This window comes from Hetaerina americana, unplaced genomic scaffold (assembly GCF_022747635.1).
Source record: "Hetaerina americana unplaced genomic scaffold, ioHetAmer1.1.p SCAF_2, whole genome shotgun sequence".
Taxonomy (NCBI): Eukaryota; Metazoa; Arthropoda; class Insecta; order Odonata; family Calopterygidae; genus Hetaerina; species Hetaerina americana.
In genome coordinates, this window is record NW_027286763.1 from 105,237,112 (window position 1) to 105,260,516 (window position 23,405).

The following is a 23,405-nucleotide window of genomic DNA, read 5'->3' on the forward strand; positions in this document are numbered from 1 at the left end:
CTGAAAATGATTGCCACTGCTCAGTAATTGATATTAGTTCTATTAATTACAACGTAATTCAGACATTACAGCTATTTCCTCATGGACCGGTAAAAACTTTTCAAGCGGTATTCAGCAAGAATAAAAGCAATAGATGTTACAAGATCGAGGCCAACTAGCAATTTTAACGAAATTATCTCCAGTGTGTCGAATTTCGTTATTTTACTGTGAATGATTCAAACTGTCCGTATATTCAGGATGGGAATTAGTCAAATGTATCACGACATCGTGTTAACGAGATCTATAAAAAAATTAATAAAGCCCCCTAGCAATTAAAAATTTACAAAAACCCTCCAATGCATGCCGGAAAGTTTCCTATTTCCTCCTTTTTAATTCCCAGCCTGAATTATTTTCCCCTGGGTCAAAGCAATAGTAAAAACAACCAAAAAATGAGCACCAGCCTATACAAATACCCGCGCTGGATAAACTTCATTTATGAGGAGAGATGAGGATATTATTCCATATCTAAAGTAATCTGAATGGCGAAAACCTACATCAAATTTACTATTTGCTTGTATGTGGAATACTAAATATGTTCAAAAGACGAGTGCATAATTTTTTTTATAACAGATAGATATATTTATTTTTTTCTAGTCACAAAGGACTTTGTTATTATTTTGAAAATTTTTCATTTTGTAAAAAAAATCGTTTATCTGGAGGACACCGACAGTGAAAATGTTTCCCTTCCTTCGCAATCCCAACTCTATAAACAATCAACCATATACTATATTCCAAACATTTGATTTATTTTAATAATATTTTAAAGGTTTTTCATTCGCAATGAGGAAATTCGTCTACCTAGAATAAATGTTTAACAAGAAAAGGACACAAAAAATATCAAATTATTAAATTTCATTTTAAGTAACGAGGAACAAAAGGAAAAGTTTTCATTACGATTAATTAAGGACATTTGATCAGTCATACTCGCTGAGAGAATAGTCGAGGGAGTGAAATGTAAGTAGACGTCGCTAGGCCATGCCCTCCGAGGGTTAATTCACGTTCACTCCAAATTCTGCGGGAATCACACCTTTTGACCTACACCAATAAGTCCCTTTCAGCCTCTCCTGAGAATGAAAAATAAAAGGATGGTAAAACGAAAGGGAAGGTTCAAGGCATTAAGGAATCTTCTTCCTCCGTTCCCCTGAAAGCGTTAAGGGGGTAGAGAAGAAGGGAGCATACATATATAGAGAGAGAGAGAGGTAGAGCACCTAAAACGAGGGAGGAGAACCCGGTCGAGCAAGGAGAGGGAAGAGAGGGAGGGAAACGCATAGAAGCTCGGAGGAACAGAAATAGAGGGAGAGAACTGGGAGAGAGGAAGAGGGAGCAGTTAAGGGGAAGTGTGAAATTTTCACGAGTTAATTTTCCGAGCAAATGTGCTCTTGCAGGCTGTTGGTGGCGTATACGTATTGTTGAAGGAGAAGGGAAGAGGAGGGGGGAGTTAAGAGAGTGTAGGGCCGGGAGAGGGAGGCAATGGGATGACGAAGTAAACTGAGGAAGGCTTGGGGGAGAGATGCGAAGGAGGAAAGTGGAGTTCAGAGGGTATAACGGCGGGTTGAAAGTATAGAAGGTGGGGCAGGTAGCACTTGGCAAGAGGCGAGTGGATGGAGTAGAAAAGGGGGAAGGAAGGCAAGGTCCGGGGACGGAATAGGGTGTAGGAGATAAACGGGAGGAAAAGTGGAGAGAGGCGATGTGTGGGAGGTGTTGCGCGACGGTCACTGCTGCGAAGGGTTTTCGGCATGTGTGTGCGTGCATGCAGTATGGTGCGCAGGGATTTGGACCCTTTCAACCTCAACACACAGTCGCACACCCACGAGGGTCTTTCCTCGCCCTCTCTCTCCTCGCTTCTCTCCCCCTCTCTTCTCTCTCCCTTCCTCATTCCTCCCTACTCCATTATCCACACTCCCTTCCTCTCTGCCGTTCACACAACGCCCATTACTTTTCGTCGCCTCCCACTCCCCGCCACTCCCTTTTTTTATCGCCTCCCCCCCGACGACCGGAGGATCGCTTCCACGCCGCCCCTCAACAGAGGTTCCTGGCCTCTGGAACTCCAAGTTTCAGTACCTTTCGGTGTTTTGTTGACTTCTTGCTGAGAGAATGGAATAATTGCAAGATCATTTTGAACTCCCTCTTCCGAATATCCTTTATTCTGTATAGAAATACGTCGAAGGACTCTACTTTGTTTCTGTATATCAAAAACCAAAGTATTCCTTCAAGTAATATTTTCCAAAAATTCCTGTTTTTTTGGGTTACGATCTTACTCGAAAGCTCTGTTTAATTAATCTCATGTTTGAACAAGAACAAACGACGGGTGTCAAATGTTAAAGTTATATGGTAGACAGAGATTATCTCATATAGATTAAAATCCATATTGCATTTCATCGGATATGATCAGTGCAGTGCTATCTTCGTAAGTGAGTTTATAAAATTTCTATGATAATAGATAACTTCAAGGCGTAAAACCATGTAGACGCTCTTAAAGTCGGAAAAATATACCCATGTGAAAATTATGACCCGTATCATATTTTTAAACTTCCGGCCACGGATTAATAGACAATAATAAATATCCAAGCATCATTACTATGGATTCAGCACCCTCTTTGCTATCATGCCTGGATTAATCAGAATCGATTTTAGTTGAAATTCCATGGATGGTAAATATGGAAACGCATTCCATGTATTGTGATGTTTCATAGCATGCAATAAATTCGAGATTACTGCAGTCATTTTAGATTGCGAACGGAAAGAACAAATGATATTAGATGCATTTCTGTTTCCACTATTATTATATTTTTATGCTATGTCAATATTTAAAAAACTGAAAACTGATAATAAATCAATTTAGGCTCCCCTTTCAAGTCGAAATCCCGCATATTTGTTTCTTCTTACGTGTTAATTTTTTTATTTAATGGACTAATCTTTTTAACAGTTCTACAGCATCGTTTCAATATATGTATCCTGTTTTTGAATATTAGTACTTTATTTCGTGTGATTAAAATTTATCGAATGCATGGTCCGACTAATACTTAAGTAGAGGTAACATTATTTGGTTTAGCATGTGGTTTTATTCTATTTTACGGGTGGTGACCTAATACACCCATCACACACCCCCGCGGTGGGTAGCGGGATATTATGTGGATGTAGATTTATTGCTATCATATGATGACATTGCATCATGCATTTTATATGTGACGACAAGTGATCTTAGGGATCAGAACAATGCGATGGCTAACGTACTACCTTCCTGCCAAGAGGGCCCTGGTTTGGAGGCGGCAGATATTTTTCAGTGTTATCCCGATCCCTACTTGAGGTGATATGTGGAGAGCACTTTGATTGAGTGCATCGTTCGGCCGGAAGGGACCTTAAAATGAGGACCCTTTTGCGCCTTTCGTTCAGTGTAAGCTAAAGCCGACACCGGGTTTCTTTCCACCCTTCCGCCTTTCACATCTATCCCTAATGGTGCAAATGACCTTAGCTGTTTTCACTTCACCTAAAACTACAATTATGACAAGTGCTCTTCACCAGCCTTTTTTTTATCATCTATAATACTTAGCCATAAAAAATATCAAGTGCATGCTTGGGCAAAATGTGAATGAAAAATATGTAGTATTTTAAAATGTAAAGAAGCACTTACAATAACTCATTAACTACGCCCGGTAGTGTCGTATTCAAAAGAGGGATTGCTTTATCCTGCCACTTCGGTTATCATTTCCTACTTTTAAGTAATATCTTGTCAAATCCTTATCTTTTTCCAACCGCCTTTATCCTAACTTTTGACCGTTTCTGTGTGAAACATTTACGTCCTGCTCTTTTCAAAATAAACATGATATTCTAATAGCCATCAAAATTGAGAGTTTAAGAATTTAGCTCATTCCAAAATTTCGTGGATTGACTAATGTGAAAACATATGATCAGAAATATAATTAATAATTATAGTTTTGATCATAATAATTTCTGTATATTTCAGTATTTTCTGGGGAAAAGTACAATTTCTCTTTCAATTGATTGATACGCAAAATTTCCACGAAGGAAATCCTCTAATTGTAAGTTTTATTCCTTTCGCTGGGACAGCGCGAAACCCCCTCTCATTTAAGGTAAATAGTTAAACATCAAACTAAAGACTGAATTCGTCAAACTTGAAAAAAAAAAACAATCAAAGAAAGTCATTAATTAAAAATTATTGATAAATACGTTTTGTTTCCATTATTAGAGGTTTACTGGCGAAAGGCGAGCTATAGATAAATCTTAAAAATAATCACAAAATTCCACTTTATTTTGAGGAAGTCGGATCTTTTTTGAATAGTTTGATAAATAATTATTTGCGCCAAATCATTTTTCAAATTAAAATACATTTTAACTCTCTTAAAATCATATTCCTTTTCTTCGCTCCATTTTGCTTATATCCTCCGTTCCTTCATAGACTTCAAACATTCCATTGCCTCACTAAGTCCACTTTTTATCCCTTGGGATTTCTTTAAACAACCTTGTTTTCCTACGGTACCTAGCATTCATTTTCCTTCCTTTTCGCTCAATTTACATGATGCCAACCTACAATTAAAATCCTCAAGGATACTTTTTCTGCTCAAGGATTAAGTTTCAAAACCATAAACGCTTCGTTCCACCCTACATTTTTATTAACCATTTCTTTGAGCTGAATATTAAGGCCTTCGCCACTATTCTTTTTATTTTTAAATACTTTTTAAATATTTATTTTTTTTCTTCATCTCCTGTATCCTATGCCCATTTCAGTGTAGAATACCTGTCAAATGATTTTAGTGTTCTGTCTTTTATATTGTCCTCTTTTGTTGTCCAATTTAGCCTTCCGATTTATTGAGAATGTCATTTGTTCCTTTGTTCCTTTAGGACTTACAGGTATTCATATCAGGCTACGATTCTTTTGAGTTCTAGTAAATCCTTGGTTAATCAGCAAAACAAAAGAATGGCTTGATCTCCATCCAAACCTAACAGATTCAGTCAGCTCCCAACCAATCTTCATTTCCTCCTCGAGACTTCTATGACGCCATTATCATCTCCTTCGAATAAGTCGCATATCTTTTAGGCCTAATAAACTATTTTGCAATATGTGCATTATTTTTCCTCTCTGGCTTGTCGAGTGTTTTCTCGATATCCACTGTGCACATAAACATATCCTCATGGTATTTTCTCTCCCTTCCCATTTATATGCCCAATTCTGCAACGGTGTCACGCGTTTTTCCCCCTTCCTAAACTCAATCTCACACTTGATGGTCCTTTATCCTTTTTAAAGTTCTGTCAAAGTGTAAAAATCATTCGCCTTGACCGGTATCCCAATCAGGGTGAACTATTATCACCCTTTAAAATTGCTGCAAAGTATTGCGCATTAACGAATGATTCTGTTGAAAGATATTGTTGCGGCATCTCCCGCAGTTTCTTAGAATCTGTTAATTACGTCCACATCCCACCTATACGAGTATTGCGCGCGAAATGAGCCTTAGGGCCCAACAAACCTCATAAATGGTTGCTTTCCTCTTTGGAGTATCGCATTAATATTTACTAACTGTATAAAGCTTTCTTAGCAAACCCTTCCCTCATGAATGAACTGTGAAAAACTCTTCCTTCAAATATTTCTCATTAAAATTATTAAACTCAATAATAATTCTTTAGTACTTTTGCCTATTCCACCCGTGTTTTATGACTTTTTCCCTTGGTGCTTTCCCATCTGGTCATCTATTATTCTCAGACCTAATTTACTCTTTTCGATGCCATAAAATATAATCACTCAATCTCCTTTCCATTAACATACTTATTGATCTTTAATTTTTTCCCATTAGTTTTTTCTACGTATTATCTTAAACTTCTAAATTTCTCTTCGTTAGAATATAATATTTCTTTCCACATATCTAAGAGCATTGTTCTTTTTAAATGTTTTAATTCAATAAACGTCCTATAGCGTCCCATTTTCCATTATCTGAAATGCTTCCTTGTCATCACACTGCTGTTTCACCATATTTCTTCATACTACAAATTCGTCGTTTTGATTTTCAATAATCAATTCTATATGCTTCACTTCTTAGTTACATGCTATCGTACTTTACTTCCATCTCTATTTTATTTTTCAAATTATATCTCCTTCAATAAATGCCACTTATTTTAGTAAATATTTTTGCTTGTGTTTGCTGCATCTGTAATATTTTTAATTAGCACTCTCAGAATCTTCGACTGTACTCATCCATTTGCTCTTACTAAGGATATATATATTTGAATAGTATATTCATCCACTGTAGAAACTGAGCGAGAATTAATTATGCTTTTCATCTTTTATGTCTAACAGCAATATAATCTTATTATTCGTCTTCCTTAGCCCAGAGTGGCCTTTGACCTCCTAATATGAACTGATGGATCTGTATGTTCCTAAATTTTCCGAAGTACTGAAGCCTACAACGGTGAATTATCGAATTACTGTTTATTTTAATATTCCTCCTCTGCTTCCTGCTAATCTTTAATTAGTCCATTGCAATCCATTCCCTCACACTGCCAAATATTTTCTTCCAATCACCTCATCTAGATGATAACGCTGTGACAACTTGTCAGCAACTACAATGGAATCCAACTATGTTTATTTTAGATGCTCTTATCTATGATAATTGTATGTTATAAAACTCTTGAGCTGTAAATGCCAAGCTTATTCCTTATTTGCAGTATTTGATTACTTCTGCTACTTCAGACTGGTTTTCCTCTTCGTTGTGTATTGCTCCCATTAAGCCCAAATATATTTGTTACGCTTCATACATACAAAGCATATTTTTATATTCTCTCTCTCAATGTTTTTTTCATGCGAGGGCTCTGTCAACGGTTATCATTTTTCATCTTCATAAGTTGGACAAGAGTATTTCATAAAAATGAAATTTCTGCTTCCTTCGTAAATGGCGGTTTAAACGTTTCGTAACTCAATTGGTCACTCTGCTGTAGTGTGACACTGTTAGCGGACACCACTATGGGGAACAAACGCCCCTTGGAATACTTTTTCCCGAATCCTATCCTTCAATCTACCATACCTCTTTGATACTATCAGGAACAATTGTCATTGCTCTTACCAGTTCAGTCTTAGGGATAATGAGAACGAGCAAGCATTGGCACCACGTCAAGGATGTAGTCCATAGGGAGGGATCCAAGCATGGAGAACGCATTTTCCCATAGCATTTTAGAAGGTAATAGGCTCTGGATTTCATATTAATGCTGAAAGCAATGAATTTAAATGCTGGAAAGCTTAAGCATATTCCCTATACTATCGCACCTTAATCTTAGGTTCATCTCCTCCGAGCAATCACGACTTCACCTCCTCGTCCCATAAGCATACCTTCCATCTTACCTCCACTGCTCCTCACTCCGCTTACACTCTTTTCAAATTCCCTCACCCATGTATCCTTGTTTTCGGCAAAACCCTTCCGCTTACCCTTTCGAGCCTCTACTCTCCTGTGACACATTCTCTCATCTCCGCACCCCTTCCTCCCCTGGAGTCCCTAATCTGCCTCTCCGCCCTAAAACCCTATTCTCGCCGTGTTTTGTCACTCAGATTTATGTGTCCTACCACCCTTCACCCACCCTTTAAGTCCTTCAGCCACAACCCTTCTCACCCCCCCACTTCTCGCCGTTCCTCCATCCCTTCCCCCACCCTTCGTCAACCCTGCCCTTCGTCCTCACAGCTCCTCCTACTCCTCCCCCATTCGCCATCCCTCCCACACCTCATCTCCCCCCGACCGTCTTCGGAGGCGAAAACACGATCTTCACCTCTTAAATAAGGGATGTTAGCTCAATTTGGATTATAATGAGAGTCATGCCGAAATGCATACGCTGACAAATACTATGTCGAGTAGGCGAATACATTATTCTCCCCAGTGAGAACGACGGAGTAGTTACGATATGTCCTTGAGGGATTAGAATAAGTCTCTGGTGTGTTCTTTTCCTCCTCACCAAACCGAAACACATCTGATCCTTCGCTAGATGGGGAGGTGGCATTAATTTCTTACTGCTCAGATGCAACTCTCTACTTTGAAAAGAAAATGGCGTCTGAAGGCTGCATTTTGATGGCTCGTCTCGATGCATATCTTCCTTTGACGCCAGATTCTAGAAAGATATATTTCTAGAAAGAACCCTCAGAGGAGTTTCGTGTCAAATTGGTTTAGTTTGAAAATCATCAGCGAGAGCATTTTTAAAATTAATGAGTACTCTTTCTCCACACATTTTTCTGTAACGAAATACAAAGCATTTAAATATCAACTACTTAAAATCGTGCAAATAATTCCTTCAAGGGCGTGTACATACCATAGATTCTCGAAATTTTTAAGGCAATAGGAAACGCATAAAGTTAAAAGTCTGATTTGACCACCTTCTAGTTAGCACTGGTAGGGGTAAAAAAATGACGGGCTGAAAAAATACCTATAGCTATTCCATATGCTGAATAAAATATATTAATATAAAGAGAGGATACATCGTTCACTCCTTTAGACTAACAACCATACTTTTCTCGTATATTAGAGCTTGTATTCACTGAAATCAAAGGTGTAATATAAAATTGCATAATCAATATTTCATGAAGCTTTCTCGGGTCTTCCACCGGGTCAGGGGTTCCATATTGGCCGACGTTTCGAAGCCCGACTCGTGCGTCGTCCTCAGAGTCATAACTAGTGACGAATTATGGGTTAATGGTTATGACGAGGAAACCAAAGCTCAATCATTGCAATGGAAGCCGCAGCACGAGCCAATACCGAAAACAGTGCGCCGAGTTTGGTCGAATGTGAAAGTTTTGCTCAAAGTTTTCTTTGATTGCCGGGGTGTGGTGCATCATGAGTTCTTGCCACAGAGTAGAACGGTAAATAAGGAATATTACCTGCAAGTTATGCGCAATTTGCGCAAAGTAATCCGCCACAAACTCCCGGATTTGTGGAAGGACAAAAATTGGCTTTTGCACCATGACAACGCTCCTGCTCGCAAATCGTTACTTGGGCTCGAACGTTTGGCCAAAAATAACACACCAATGAAACCGCAGCCACCGTATTCCCCAGACCTGGCCCTCAGTGACTTTTTCCTGTTCCCGAAACTGAAGAGGCCCATGAAAGGACGAGGCTACGCTACGATTGACGAGATAAAGACTGCAACGAAGGAGGAGCTGAACAAGAACACAAAAACTGATTTTTTAAAAAAACGTTGGCACAAAAGTATAATATTTATATATCCCCTTCATTGAAAGGGTCAAATTATATATTCATGAATAAATACATAATTTTTGAAAAAACACATAAGTCGTGATACTTTTTGAACTGACCTCTTATGCACATTACAAAGAATGGTCAAATAAGTGATGTGGCATACACCTCATACAAACGATATTGACTAAAACTGGGTAAATAATTCAAGAATGTACTAATACACTCCATCAAACGCCACAAAGCTTTTTATGTGCACACAACTAATACATACAGTACATGATCGCTTTTACATATATTTTCCATCTTTTTTACACCTCAACAATTATTCACCTCAGTGTTTCCAGGGATATGATTTTTATTTACAGTAGAGTCGAAAAAACCAAGTTACAAATAAAACTTCCGAATCTGATACTAAAAACCATAAAAAATATTTTTTTCAGTCTTTCATAAACTAATCTTCACCTTTAATACGAGTTTTCATCATGAATCGATCGTGGCATGTCAGACAAGAAATAAAATCTCCCTCACTTTCCGGTTTGCGCAAATTCCCCATATTTTACTTTCTTTTCAGGAGATGGAAGACACTTTACGCTGGCAAAAACCATGAAAATTTACGAAGGACGATTTGCAGGTGCTCAAACCCCGTGACATTCTCCGTTACTAACACCTAATGCAATACTAATTGCAGATATGGTGGGCCTCAATACTCGATCGACATCATGGTGTAACATCACAAAGTATTTGGTATTAGAATCAGACCCATACTTGGGAAAAGATGCAAATATTGTTAATTGACTTTAAGATTTGCGTCATGTGGCGACTATATGCCTCACGTCTACATACGAGTTGCTGCTCGTATATTTGTCAACATTATTTATGAATAAATCTCTCACCTCAAAGAAACCACTGCTCTGTCAAAATAAGCGTTGCTCATCGGAAACTCTACCATTTTGTTTTGAAGATCATTTGAAGTGATCAGGGTTATCCATGAGGCAACTGAAGGCCAGGAGAAGGTTCCCAAGATTTGTATTACAAATGAATAATTGGTAGGGGAGGAATTGTAAGTTGCCCGAAAATGATTCCAAGCGAGCGAAAAAATACATAGAGGTGTGAAAAATAGGGAGTCCATTAGACCATACAGAGGCGAGCATTCACCAGGGTGCAAAGAGGAAAGAATTGATGGCGGAGGAAAGGAAATATGTATGAGGGATAAGGAGGGTTGGTCTCCAATAAGCATGCGGTAGGAACCGATAACCAATGGAATGAAAATGGATGCTGCTTCATCCCCTTAACTTGTTCCTCCCTCTCATGCTCCGCATATCCTAGTCCTCACTCCCTCTCCGGCCTTGCGCACCCTCTCGTTGTCCCCTTCATCCTCCCTCCCTCCCTTGCTTCCAGCTACCCTACCTCTTTATTTTTATGCCTCGAGGGAGGACCTCCCGGAACCCATTTCGAAATAACAACCTCTCTCTCTCCCTTTCTTTCCTCCCCCTCACTCTGCTATTCTCCTCCTCCCCTTCGCTCTTCCACGGCCTTCATCTTACATTCCTCCCACATTTCCTCCTCCTACCTTTCCCGTCCTGACGCTCATTGTTTTCCCTTCCCGGCCACCCCCCCTCTATTCCTCGGTCTCGTCGCCGATATTCCCCGAATACCAGCGCGCACCCCGTCCCTCCAACTTGTTCCTTCCTTTCGCTCCCATCCCCTGAGCCCCCCCCCCCCACCTTTCCTTGCTCCACGAGACTAACCCTCTTCCTCCCCTCTTCCGCAACACATTCCACCAATCCAGGAAGACCGGTGCGTCGTGGATAGGAAGGATCTCGCTCAATTGTTTCCTCAGCGCCCTCGTCGTGTTAGACCGAGGTAAAAATCGAAACGGGCCCGGCGCTGTAAATGCCATCTCGGGCGCAGGGGAAGAAACGCCCTCATTATATGGCGGGAAAGAGAATACACTCGTCCCATTCTTCCTAAACCACACCTTTTTATCCATTTCTCAAGATTTCGCTAACTCGTTGCACAGCCTCAGTTCATTTTATCCTTATCCTTACATGCACTTATTGAGTATCTTCTCAACTCCATTTTCAAAAAGAAATACTACATAAGGCGTGTTGTCTATTCAGCTCCTCTCTAAACCAATCCTCATCTGAGGCGTTTTAACGTGGCTCACTTTGATGACTGACTGCTCAAATTTGAGGTAGAGCAACTTACTCAATTCGCAGCGAATAATAATTCACTTTTCCACAGTGAAGTAGCGCATTCTTATTTGCTTTGAATTGATTACTTTCGCCTTCCACAACATCACGCCTAATTCGACATTTTTGGAAGCAACTTAAATTTGAATTATTTTCTTCGAATACTTTGCTGATCAACATTAACAAAAACTGCAAACGGCATACTTCACTGCTTTTTTCTAAAATTCTTCAATTGAAATAAAGGGCCCGTATCCTGTTATCTTCACTATTTTTCCTAGCCTAAGGGAGAGATAACGTATTCTTTCACGCACTTCACTACCAAAAATGCTATTTTATGCTTGAAACGATGTCTAAAGCGCGTGTTGACAACATCCACTTGCCCACATTCACACTAGACTACACTCAGTTCCTTTATCTAAAGGCGATATTGTTATACGTAAAGTAACATTAAAGTAACAGTAAAGGCCTAAGCCCTTTAAGTGTTATCTTCAGCCACCCATTGTGGAGGAGCGTTTTTCCAAGGCATTTATCCCTATGGCTTCATTATCATTTTTTAGACACATAAGACATATTGTAATGGTATAATTTCGGACAAGCTTGAAGAACTAATTTATTTCCCTAAAATTCAATAGCCCTGTATTACCAATGATTCCGTATTTTACGAGTAAGTCATAACATGAGTTAAGTACTTATTTTTTACACAAAAACAATCCAGGGACATTAAAAATAAACTTATTAAGTAGATCCATAAGTATTTATGTCTCTGAAGTTTTGATAAATGCACCGTCTATTGCACGTTAAACTAGGGATTCATCCTAGATTCAAAATTTATAAATCCTGCATGGTAATATTCATTAAGAGACAAATTCTCACTCAAGTGATGTGTCATAATGTCTCATTTCCCTTTGAATGTGAATACAATTCAATCCCTCCAAATTAATTGGTAGTAATCTTGAAGCAATCATGTTTAAAAGAAGTTTTTTGATGATCTCAGAATATATTATAATTATACTCCAAAAATATGGCAGGAAATTTATGAATTCTTCATTCATTCCTCGATATTATTCCATTTAAGTTGGTTTGTTTCACAAAAACTGTTAACAAATTATAACGAGTATCTTGATGCTCAGATCTATGTATAAGTAAATTTATAATAGGAAACTTTTATATAGTACTCCACTTATTATTCTTAATCACAAATTCAAGAGCCAAATTATTCACAAAGGAAAGCACAAACTTCTTTGGTCAATTAAAATGTCTGTGAATTCGATATTCCTTTAAGCAGAGCTTTATTTTTTCTCCCTCCCAACTTAAAGAATCAATTTGCTACGCCAACAGAGAATCCAGCATATCCGGGAAATGAGATTAAGTCTTTCGCAGGAACAGGATAAAAGGGCTAAAGGTGACGAAGGCCTAAATGAGAACGCAATTAGTCTTATCTTGAGAAATTCAGGGGAGATATTTAATTAAAGGAAGAGGTTTCGTCTGAAAAGAGAGAATAGAAAAAGTTCTCTCATAGGTATAGTGCCTTCAAGTTCTGATGACAAATGAGCTAAATCGTTTAGTGAGTAATGGAAATGATTCTTCCAGGAGATTAGAAATGAGGTTTAAGAAGAAGGAAGAGTAGGAAATCCATGCAAATCTGTTCCTCTTCTGTCTCATTCAAATTTGCCGAAAATAAAATGGAGACAGAATTTGAATTAATAAAATACTTTCCCACTTTATTTTAATTAAAGTGAGCGGAAAGGAAGGTGGAACGTAGATAAATGTTGTTTTAGAGAGCGAAATGACATGTCATGATTGTTTCCGTGACGTCAGGACTAAAATGGCGAGGGCAAAATTTAGTAACATCTACTTCAGAGTAAAGTACTCCCATTCCGTCGACTATCTTCTTCACAATTAACCACATAATGTAACCAAAGCTTATTTTTCACTCCTTCTTGCACTATATAGGTACAAAATGCAATTTTTTAATTTCAAAAATAATTTAATCCTTCATCTCTACTTATTACTTCTGAAAGGAAGATTATTTTAATGGAAATCCATAAAATAATCAGGTTTAGTTCATATTCAAGCGCTTACTTGCTAGTATTATCCCCAAAAATGTTTCGTGAAATGTAATGCTCGAAAATTCGGACGGATTTAATGAAAGGGATTTTTTTACCAATTCCCGAGGGATATGGAGGAACGGGTAGGAGATGGGGACAAAAAGAGGGAAAGGGTGAAGGGGGAAGGAAAAAAATGACAAAAACGCGAGATGCGTGAAATGAATATCATTTTCCGGCAAAAAAATATTTTCGCAAATAAAATGGAAAAATGTTAATTACTGAGTGATGAACGTGTTTTTTGGGAAATGAACGGCAAATATAAGAAATAATCTCTACCGGAGCGATGAATTCGTTGGAAATGATCTAAACCGGCGCACCCGAGGACTGACGAAGGTGTATAAATAAAAGAAGGATGAAATCCTCGTCCCCAGCCCCTGCCGCCACACCAATTCATTTCCTCGGATCTCACCCCAACCCCACCCCCAACTATCCTCCCCTCCGTAAAACAGCCTCCTGCATCCACCCTTGCCCACACATACACACACACACCACGCCACCCTCCTAAAAACTCAGCGCCAACTCATCTCCCTTTCCTGCGCCTCCTCACTCCACTCCGCCATCGTCCCTTTCTCCCTTCGCCACCCCCCCCCTCCTTTCCTCGCCCCTCCCCCCACTTCTCTCCCCCGGGCTCCTTCAACTTCTGTGCTCACTTCCTTCCGTCTCCCCCCCGCCCGGCCATCCCATTTTTCCCTCAACCCACCCTTCTCCTTCCTCCTAAACTTCACCCTCCTCCCCAAGCGGTTTGCTTCACTTCCCTCTTTGCCCCCACACCCCCCCTCCTTCCCGAAACACCCTCTTCCCGCTCCCTTTTTTTGCTTTTTTCCCAGGGAAAGAGAGAGAGAGAGAACGAGAGGGAGATCCACCCTGTATAAGCAAGGAGGTTCCTTTAAATTCCATTTTAAAAAGAAATCCCATTAACTTGGTAATTTATGCACCTCATTGGAGGCCAATCCTTAAAAGGCCTCACTTGTCGCGAATTAAGCAACCTCCCCCCCCTCTTCCCTTCCCTTGCTTCTTGCAACTTCCATTCCACGTCTTTTTCCTTTCCGCTCTTCGTTTCATCCCCAAAGCGGACCCTCCCCTCCCACTCCAACACTAAGCCATTCTCATCACCCTACCTCCAACAAACGCATATATACTCTATTCTTTTTTATTGTACTTTATTGGGTGAATTACTCTTAATACTCGAGTTTTCTAAAACTGAATACTCCCTACGTCTAACCGTAACTTGATTCTCTCGTTCAATTGTCCCCTTTGATTTTAAATGTATTCCTTCAGTTTTCCATTTTCTTTCATTATACTTTTCTTTACCCCCTTTCTACTTTCATCTTCTTAATAATACCATTCTTTTATCAAAAATGATAGAGCGGTCAGGTTTTTAGTCCATTAAATATTTATTTGCCTCTTATTTCATCAGTTTCAATCATTCTCGCTTCTAACCGACAAATGTCAGCACTTTTTCTAACTCGCTAATGTTATCTATTGAAATGAATTAGAACAAAATTTTAATGCATGCATTAATTATTTTTTTCTCATAAATTTTAATATAAACGAATTGCCTATTAACCTCATACATGGCTCATTAATATGAAAATTATCGTTTCAAAAAAAAAAGCATGAAATTTCATAATTCACCCTCCTATAATTTTCATTGATTATATTCATTTACAAAATTTCCGGTTTTTGCATGTTTCAACCTAAACTAGATTTCAAGTATTCGTTTTAGTGTTCTTTGAAAATATATGAGTTGATCATGCAAAATTAACCATCAATATAACTCCAGCTGTGAGACTAAAAATTTAAAGTAAGCGTTACACTTCATTACTGCATTAATAGCATGTTTTAGGTGCTCTTTCAGTGATGGCTCTCAAAATGCCTCAAGCAATATAATTCGGTACGGCCGTCAACTAATAACCTAATGCATATGAAAATATACATGAATGCTAATACAATATATATGAATGCTAATGAGAAATTTGTTGGATTAACATTAATAACTTTAAAATAGTAACTTAGGAACAATAATTTAGTGTTGCTGATAATAAATTAGAATTATATAGCTAGCCTCATTACACCATAGTATCTTCATCACTCCAAGTACATATTGTTTTACTTTCCTAATATCATAACAAAATTCTACCAAGTCCTGGTTTCAAACATTTCTTCAAATATTAAACCTTTGTTCAATAATAACGACCATTGATAGAGTCTCAGCGGTATAGCTATCAATTAAAAGCAAAACTAATCATTTTTTAATATTTGGCCATAAGGTTGTAACGAAATCAGAGATGACGGTATGATTCGGAGAACAAATTTGCGTTACCTTTTGCTTTTGATACCGTGATCTTTACAGGGTGAGGGAACACTTTCACTGATGGTTTTCTATTAAAAATGAGGTTATTAGGAATATGAAAGCTAGAGAGAGGCTGAAAATAATTCTTGGAGAAAACGAGGTTTTGTTGGAAAGCCTTCTTGATAAATGATGCATGGAATTAGTTATTTAGTTAAGACCTCTTATTGCAAAGTGTAAATTATGGAATTAATGCATCATAAAATTGAAACTTCAATCAGATAAATATGAAATAAACAGTATCAAGAAAATTTAAGGTGCCTAAATTGATATAAAACCTGTTTCGCAATACCACTCGGTAGCTATTCCCACAAAGTCTTTGTCACGGAAACGCCAGAAGAAAAACTGCGCATAAATTAAGATAGCAATGGATATATTTATCTACATAAGTTCAATGAATACAATTATGCCTAGTAATTAAGAGAGGATCAGAAGAAAAAGAAAAATTACAAAATTTTGTCCTGTTGGCCTTCATTTAGGTGTAGTTATTTCTAAGTAAAAAGGAAAATTTAAGAATAAAGCCAGCCTAAGAGTGAAAAGAGGAATTTTAAGGCGTCACTTCTTTAAAGCCATTACATTATAAAGAAATTGACTGTAAAATAAAGCTAATGTATGAAATGCCATACTGCATCATGATAAACCTTGTCTCTATAAAGTTGTCTTGAATGGTTACATCTGGAAATTTACCCATCACCACTTTTGTTCCAAAATTTTGTCATTATGTCCAACCGATGCTTTGAATCCACTAAAGATAGGTGCCACGTAAGTGACTCCTCGACATATCTTTTATGCTTCACATAATTTCTTCCACTATATACCGCAGCAAGGAACTCAAAACCTGCCCAACGAAGACAATAGTTTTATTTCTTTCTCACTCGATTTGATAAAAAGCTTTAAGCTCTCACCCTCGTAATTCCACTTAACTTTCCAAGACTTTTTCCAACTCTTAACTCCACTAATCTCTTCCTATCCTGCACCATCTTTCTGCTCAAATAGCATAAAATATAATGCATAAAGGGACGCCCAATATTTCTCTCCATTCCAGGCTACTCCTCACCTAACGTCCCTCACTCTACAAGACTCAACTCTTTCTCGGTACCTTCATTATCTTTTAATAGCTCCGTTTTAACCCTTCCCGGTTTGAACTCCAACCCACCCTCTACATACCTACGAACCTTTTTTCTCCAACAAGCCTGGGAAAAGGTTTTAAAAAAATGCAGTCTTACTCCCATCATTTTATTCACACTTATTTTTTTCTTTCATTCTCTCGCTCTCATCTCCGCCCCACAATAATGCCCTCTCCTTATTTCACCCTACGCTCTGTCCCTCCCATCTTTCCCTTTCCTCCCTCATGACATCACGGCAACCTCACCCGCACCAAATCATTTACTTTTCTTCTATCTTTTCTTCCTTTCTGCTAGTAATTCCTTCGCCCAATCCCACACCCCCATCTGTTTTCCCACCACCAGCCTCTTCACTTCTTTCTCATCCTTCCCTTTTCTCACCTCTCCCCGCATCCAGACTGCTCCCCACTAATGCCTCCTCACTCTACCACCCCCTTCCCCTTATCCCTTCCATTCCTACCTCACCCAATTCCTCGGTCTTTGAGCTCGAGGACTTCGTCTGAGCCGTGCACTATCGATTTGTTTGTAGATTTATTTTATCCTAATAGGATTCCCCTAGTAGTTCATTACCATTTGAATGGGGATTTTGTCATTTTCAATTAAAGTTGAATCGGCAAGATCTCTGCCGCACGCCCCCCTTCGCGCATATCCTTTACCCGTCCTGTTTTTCACCCCTCCCAGACCCTAACACTTCCCACCCTTCCATCTACCCCATAACCCTCCTCACGAAGTGACACCACCCCTTCTCTCTTCTCACGCATTTTAGCCGTGGCATTCCCACTAGCTTACAGGCTCCCCTTTCTTGCCTCTACCACTTCGTTCCCTGCCTATTTTTTTTCTTTTCCCTCCTTTTAACCCACATACGTATACGGTAATTTCATCCCTCCATATTCTATTCTTCTTTTCTTTTCAGGTTCCATACTTATATCCCTCTACGCATCGACATTCTTTCACATTCATTCATCCACTTTCATTTAATCTCCTTCGTGAATTGGGATTGAAGAAAATGCCACCTCAATCCCGATTGCAAAAACTCTACGCAAAGCTTCATATTTAATCCTCTCTCTAATATATCTCGTTCAATTTTACTTATTTCAACATTTTCCCATGATTTAACATTTTATCCATGACCATCCTGGGAACATTTCAATATTTCTGATAGTTGACGAGTAAGGACCAACTTAAAAGACAAATTATAAATAAATTTTATATTTTTTTGAGTGCAGCAATCAGATAAGGAGATATTTATCCATATTAAAAGTTAGACACAATCTCGTAATGGTCAAACAAATGGGGATTAACGCTTAATATAGATAAATGCGCAGTATTGAAATTCTGGAACAAAGGAAGCGGTGAACAGGATATAAACTACGAAATAGAGGGTTCAGTACTGACCACGGCCTATCAAGTTAAATATTTGGGGGTTGTTCTAACACCACGCCTTTCATGGGGAGCACATCAGGACAATATTCGGATCAGCTTTAAAGAAACTTGGCCTCATAAAACGGGTATTGGGGAAATGTAATGAAAAAGTTAAAGAGAGGTGTTATTTTGCTCTAGTTAGACCTCATTTGGAATATGCCGCAAGTATTTGGGATCCTTGGGAGAAAATTTGGCAAAAAGAATTAGATAAAGTCCAGAGAAATTCCGCTAGATTGGTTAAAAATTGTCACAATCCAGAAACCTACTCTACAACAAGTCCTTCGTCTCAGTTTAATTCCTTCCTCCCTTCATCCCGTCCAACATCCCTACTCTGTTCCTACACTTTCCTCTTTTGCCTAATATTCTCCCCTCTATTACAGTTTTCAGCGTCCTCCTGCCGATCAATACGTCCTTCATCCATTTTTGCTGTCTCCTTTGGGTTTCTCTCAACAATCCCCTCTCCTCGCTCACCATAATTATTACTACCTCATTTGTTTTCCTCTTGGTCCATTTCACCTTCTCCATCCTTCTTCACACCCACATTTCAAAATTCATTTAATTGAATTTCTAAGAAACCAATATGAAGAAATAAGCATATTAGAAGACGCATTAAAAGGTTATAGAAGATTCACAAATGACAGTCGAAGTCTGTGCGCTGCATAGGAAGTTGAAAGCATTGTCAGACAGAAAGAGGGGAAAATACATGCTAAGAATCACAGAAAAGTCAGGGAAATAAAGAAGAACTATATGATAAAGGCACTAGACCAGTAAGCTTAGACATTGAAAGAAAATAAGATGCACATGAGCACACGAGAACACGACCTTTGGGTTGGTGGGCTTCGACGTTACCCAGCCGCCACCGGGGCCGGCGATAGAAACCACATTAACGTAACTTAAATCAAATAAGGCCTTAAAGGGGGACGATAGCAATCCACAAAGTTACTTAAATGTTCAGAAAAACGTAGAAGGAAGAGGATTTATGGACTAATTCATAGGCATAGTATTGAGAAGGTCACTAATAGAGAAGAACATAGAATAAAATTAGGATGTATTCGTGTGTTCCACTTATTTCGTGAAGGCTTTCGATAGCGTGAACCGGACATTATCAATGAATGTACTGCAGACAATATGAGTAGATGAAGGGATAAGCGACTTATTCTCAATATGCCTAAAACTACAAAAACGTGAGTGATGGATAGTGCGTCGGAATGGGCACTGCTAAGAAAAGGGGTAAGACAGGAGCTCCATTATAACCAGGGCTTATCTACGTACTTGTAGAGGAAATAGTTAAAGACGCATGGGAAGAACTGGAGATAGCAATGAAAGTCTGTGGATAATAAACAAAATCAGTTAGGAATGATTATGATGAAGTTTTGGTAAGTGGTAAAGTTTAGAGCTATTTCTAAGCACATTGGGAAACAAATGCGATAAATATAGAATGGAGAATATCAATGCAAGTAAAACAAAGTGTATTCGGTTTTCCAGAAAGAGAAAATCAATGTTGGATATTACAATAGGAGTTCGTAAACTAGGGCAAGAGGAGCTATATATCTAGTATATCAGATGTGTTGTGAACCAAATTGGTCGAAGTAGTAAGGGGATAAGATAAAGAAATGCGTTAGGCAATGAAGCTTTCAATAAGAGAGAATGAATGACAAGGATGTTCGTCCGGAAAATAAGTGTACTGATTTTTTCCCGCCGCTCCAGGCGCGCCCAGCACCGCTCTGACGGGCTGCGATTGGAGGGGGGTATGTTGGCAAGCGACGCTGAAAAAGGCAGTCGGCTCTGAGCTGTGGTGTAGTGAGGAGCTCAACCCACGTCACAGAACGCGATGCCGAAGTTTTTGGAGCAGCGTTATTCCATCAAATTTGCGGTAAAGCTTGGGAAATCGTCTACCGAAACTGTCGGTATGATTAACCAGGCTTACGGGGAGTCAGCCATGTCCAGAAACACGATCTTTCGGTGGCACAAGATGTTCGTGGAGGGCAGAGAAGAGGTCGACGACGAACCACGGCCTGGACGCCCATCAACGACACTCACCGACGAAAATGTGTGAAAAGTTCGCGATGTACTGAACTCTGATCGTCGTCTTAGTGTTCGGATGATAGCAGAGCAGTGTAATGTGCCAAAAACAATAGTGCACGAGTCGCCCGCGTCCGGCCAGCGATCAAAAACATCTGGCGGCTGCATCACGACAATGCGCCGTCTCACACCGCGCTTGTCGTGTCGGACTTCTTGGCCAAGCACGGCGTGGCAACGCTGCCGCACCCGCCCTACAGCCCGGACTTGGCACCACCGGACTTCTTTCTGTTCCCGAAGATAAAGAGGAGTTTGAAAGGAACGCGATACGGGACTTTGGACGCCGTCAAAGAGGCCGTGACGACGTGTCTTCGAGAGGTTCCCGATGATGCCTTCGCGGGAGCGTTCCAGGAATGGGAACGCCGCTGGAACAAGTGTATCGACTCACAAGGGTCCTATTATGAGGAATATTAGCTTAAGATATGTAAAAGTGTTATAAATTTTTTTTCCTGAGCTCAGTACACTTATTTTCCGGACGAACCCTGTACACACACACACGCACGCATATATATATTTATATACATATATAATATATAAATATAGCCTTTTCCATGAAGCCTTTAGCCTTTTGAAGCAAGTTTCTTCAGTTATAAATAAATAAATAAATATATATATATATATATATATATATATATATATATATATATATATATATATATATATATATATATATATATATATAACTTAGGGAACTTGCGTCAAATACAACGGCGGACGACTTCATACAACTCAAGGAAAAGGATAGATTGAACATTGAGCAAAGAAAAGAGAGGACACTCGTGGGCACATGTTTCTTGGCGTATCAACTGCCAAAGCCATATTCCTCAGGAATGCAAAGGTCATTGTGTGAAGACACATGTATGCGTTCAAAGGTACTACTCTTTTAAACGCTCATATCCATCTTAAGTGCACATGTACTTATAATACTTAATAATCCCACTGCCAGAAGTCGTAAGGTCAACAACGTTTTCCTGCTAGCTCATATATCTTGTAGAGTGAGCGTGGAATGTTATCACCGTTGCGAATAATGGAAAATAATAAAATCAAGTATTTTTTATCATTCCAAAAATAATAAATGCAGACTTAATTATTCTGCTATAACTTAAACCTAGGAGCGTTTCTTAATCATCTGTTAAACTACCTACAAATGGGCCCCTCCCCCATATTTAGCGCTGATCCCTTTTTTCTGATTCCCTTGTGCCAAGAGGCCATTAAACCTGTAGTAACGCGTGGATCCGAGCGCCCTTTAGCAATTATGTGTCGCGAAGAGACTCTTTCCGAAGAGAGCCTCCCCCGCCCGCCACTCGGGGCGCCTCCTTCCCACCAGCCCTCCACGCCCTCAACCCGGCCACCCCTATCCCTCATACCACCCACCAACGTTTTCTCTCCTCCCACATTATCTCTTGGATGATAAAGCTGTATCTTAGGCGCAGGTCTTCACGGTTAACAGGAGAAAAAAAAGTGCGCCCAAATCGAGGCGCAGTGGAAATTGGCCGGAGAAGATTGGGACGGTGTCTGGGAGTGGAGGAGGGAGGAGGGAGGGATAAAATAGCATCCTGGGGAAGGAAAGAGGATGTAGAGAAAAGAAGTCGGAATCCTTACAAATAACAAACCTTCACGGGTATATACAGTGATGATGCACAAAAAAGCGATACATTAGGAATAGACTCCTAAAAAGGGATCGATGAATAAATAAAATGGAAGATTAAAAATTATTTCAAGACAAAGATCAGAGGAAGATCGTCAAGTCAAATTCCCCAGTTTAGAGCCAACTAATCTCCTGCTGGATGGTGCGAAGATGTCTTCATTCTGGAGGTACTGATACTGCTTTACTAAGGCATAACTTCTAGTTGATTTGCTGTGTTGTGACGGTACGCTTATAGGTAAGTATGGAAGACTGCATTGAAATGAAATGAAATTATTGACTTTGTAATTCCACAAAGCTTATTTAAAACACGATCCAAGTTTCGACGTAGGTCGTCATCATCGCCTGAATGATAACGGTCAACTTCGAAACCTCGATCGTGTTCTTAATGAACTGTGTGAAATTACAAACACAATAATTTCATTTCATTTCAATGTGTCATGTAAATTACATAAAGTTACGCCGGAAACAACAAATTTTATAGAAAAGTATTTGGACGCTAATGCCCATCTTATGGCATTTGTGTATTCTCTCGGTGGCTCCTTCTAGTATGTATGTAGTGTGATGTACGGCATTCACGCTATAGTAATTTGAATTCACAAAGGCGGATGCATATTTTCAATAACCAATGACATAAATGAAGATATAACGGGTCGTTAAATTCAATTTATATCCTCGGCCTTTTCTATTAATTTACTGAAGTATATTATTTGCCAAATCTGATAAATGTTTTAGCATCATTTACTGTAGACATTCATATTATCTATCTATCTATCTATCTATCTACATTCATATTATATATATATATATAAATAACAAAGCACAGTATATATATATATATATATATATATATATATATATATATATATATATATATATCCTTTGCTCAAATCGTTCTAAACTCCATTAAACTTCTCAACTCACGAGAAATGCTTCGAAGATATTTCGGTGAAACATATAGATGGAAGCATACACAGCAGGGCTAAGCAAAAAAGAGGTTGAAAGGAGCGCAAAGAGTCGGAGAAGCACAGTGATATTCAGATGACGGCTAAGTGGCGGGAGAGAGAAGATTTTGGATGAGACTAAAGACGACCGAAGGATAGTTAGGCACTGTTGGTTATCTACGAAATCGAATGAAGCACACATTGAAAGAGAAAAGGATGAGGGGAATAATGAAGAAGAACCTCGATGGTGGCGGGATGGAGATTCGGGTTATGAGGGAGGAAAGAGTGCAAAATGAGTGATCCAGGAGAATTGAGGAAAA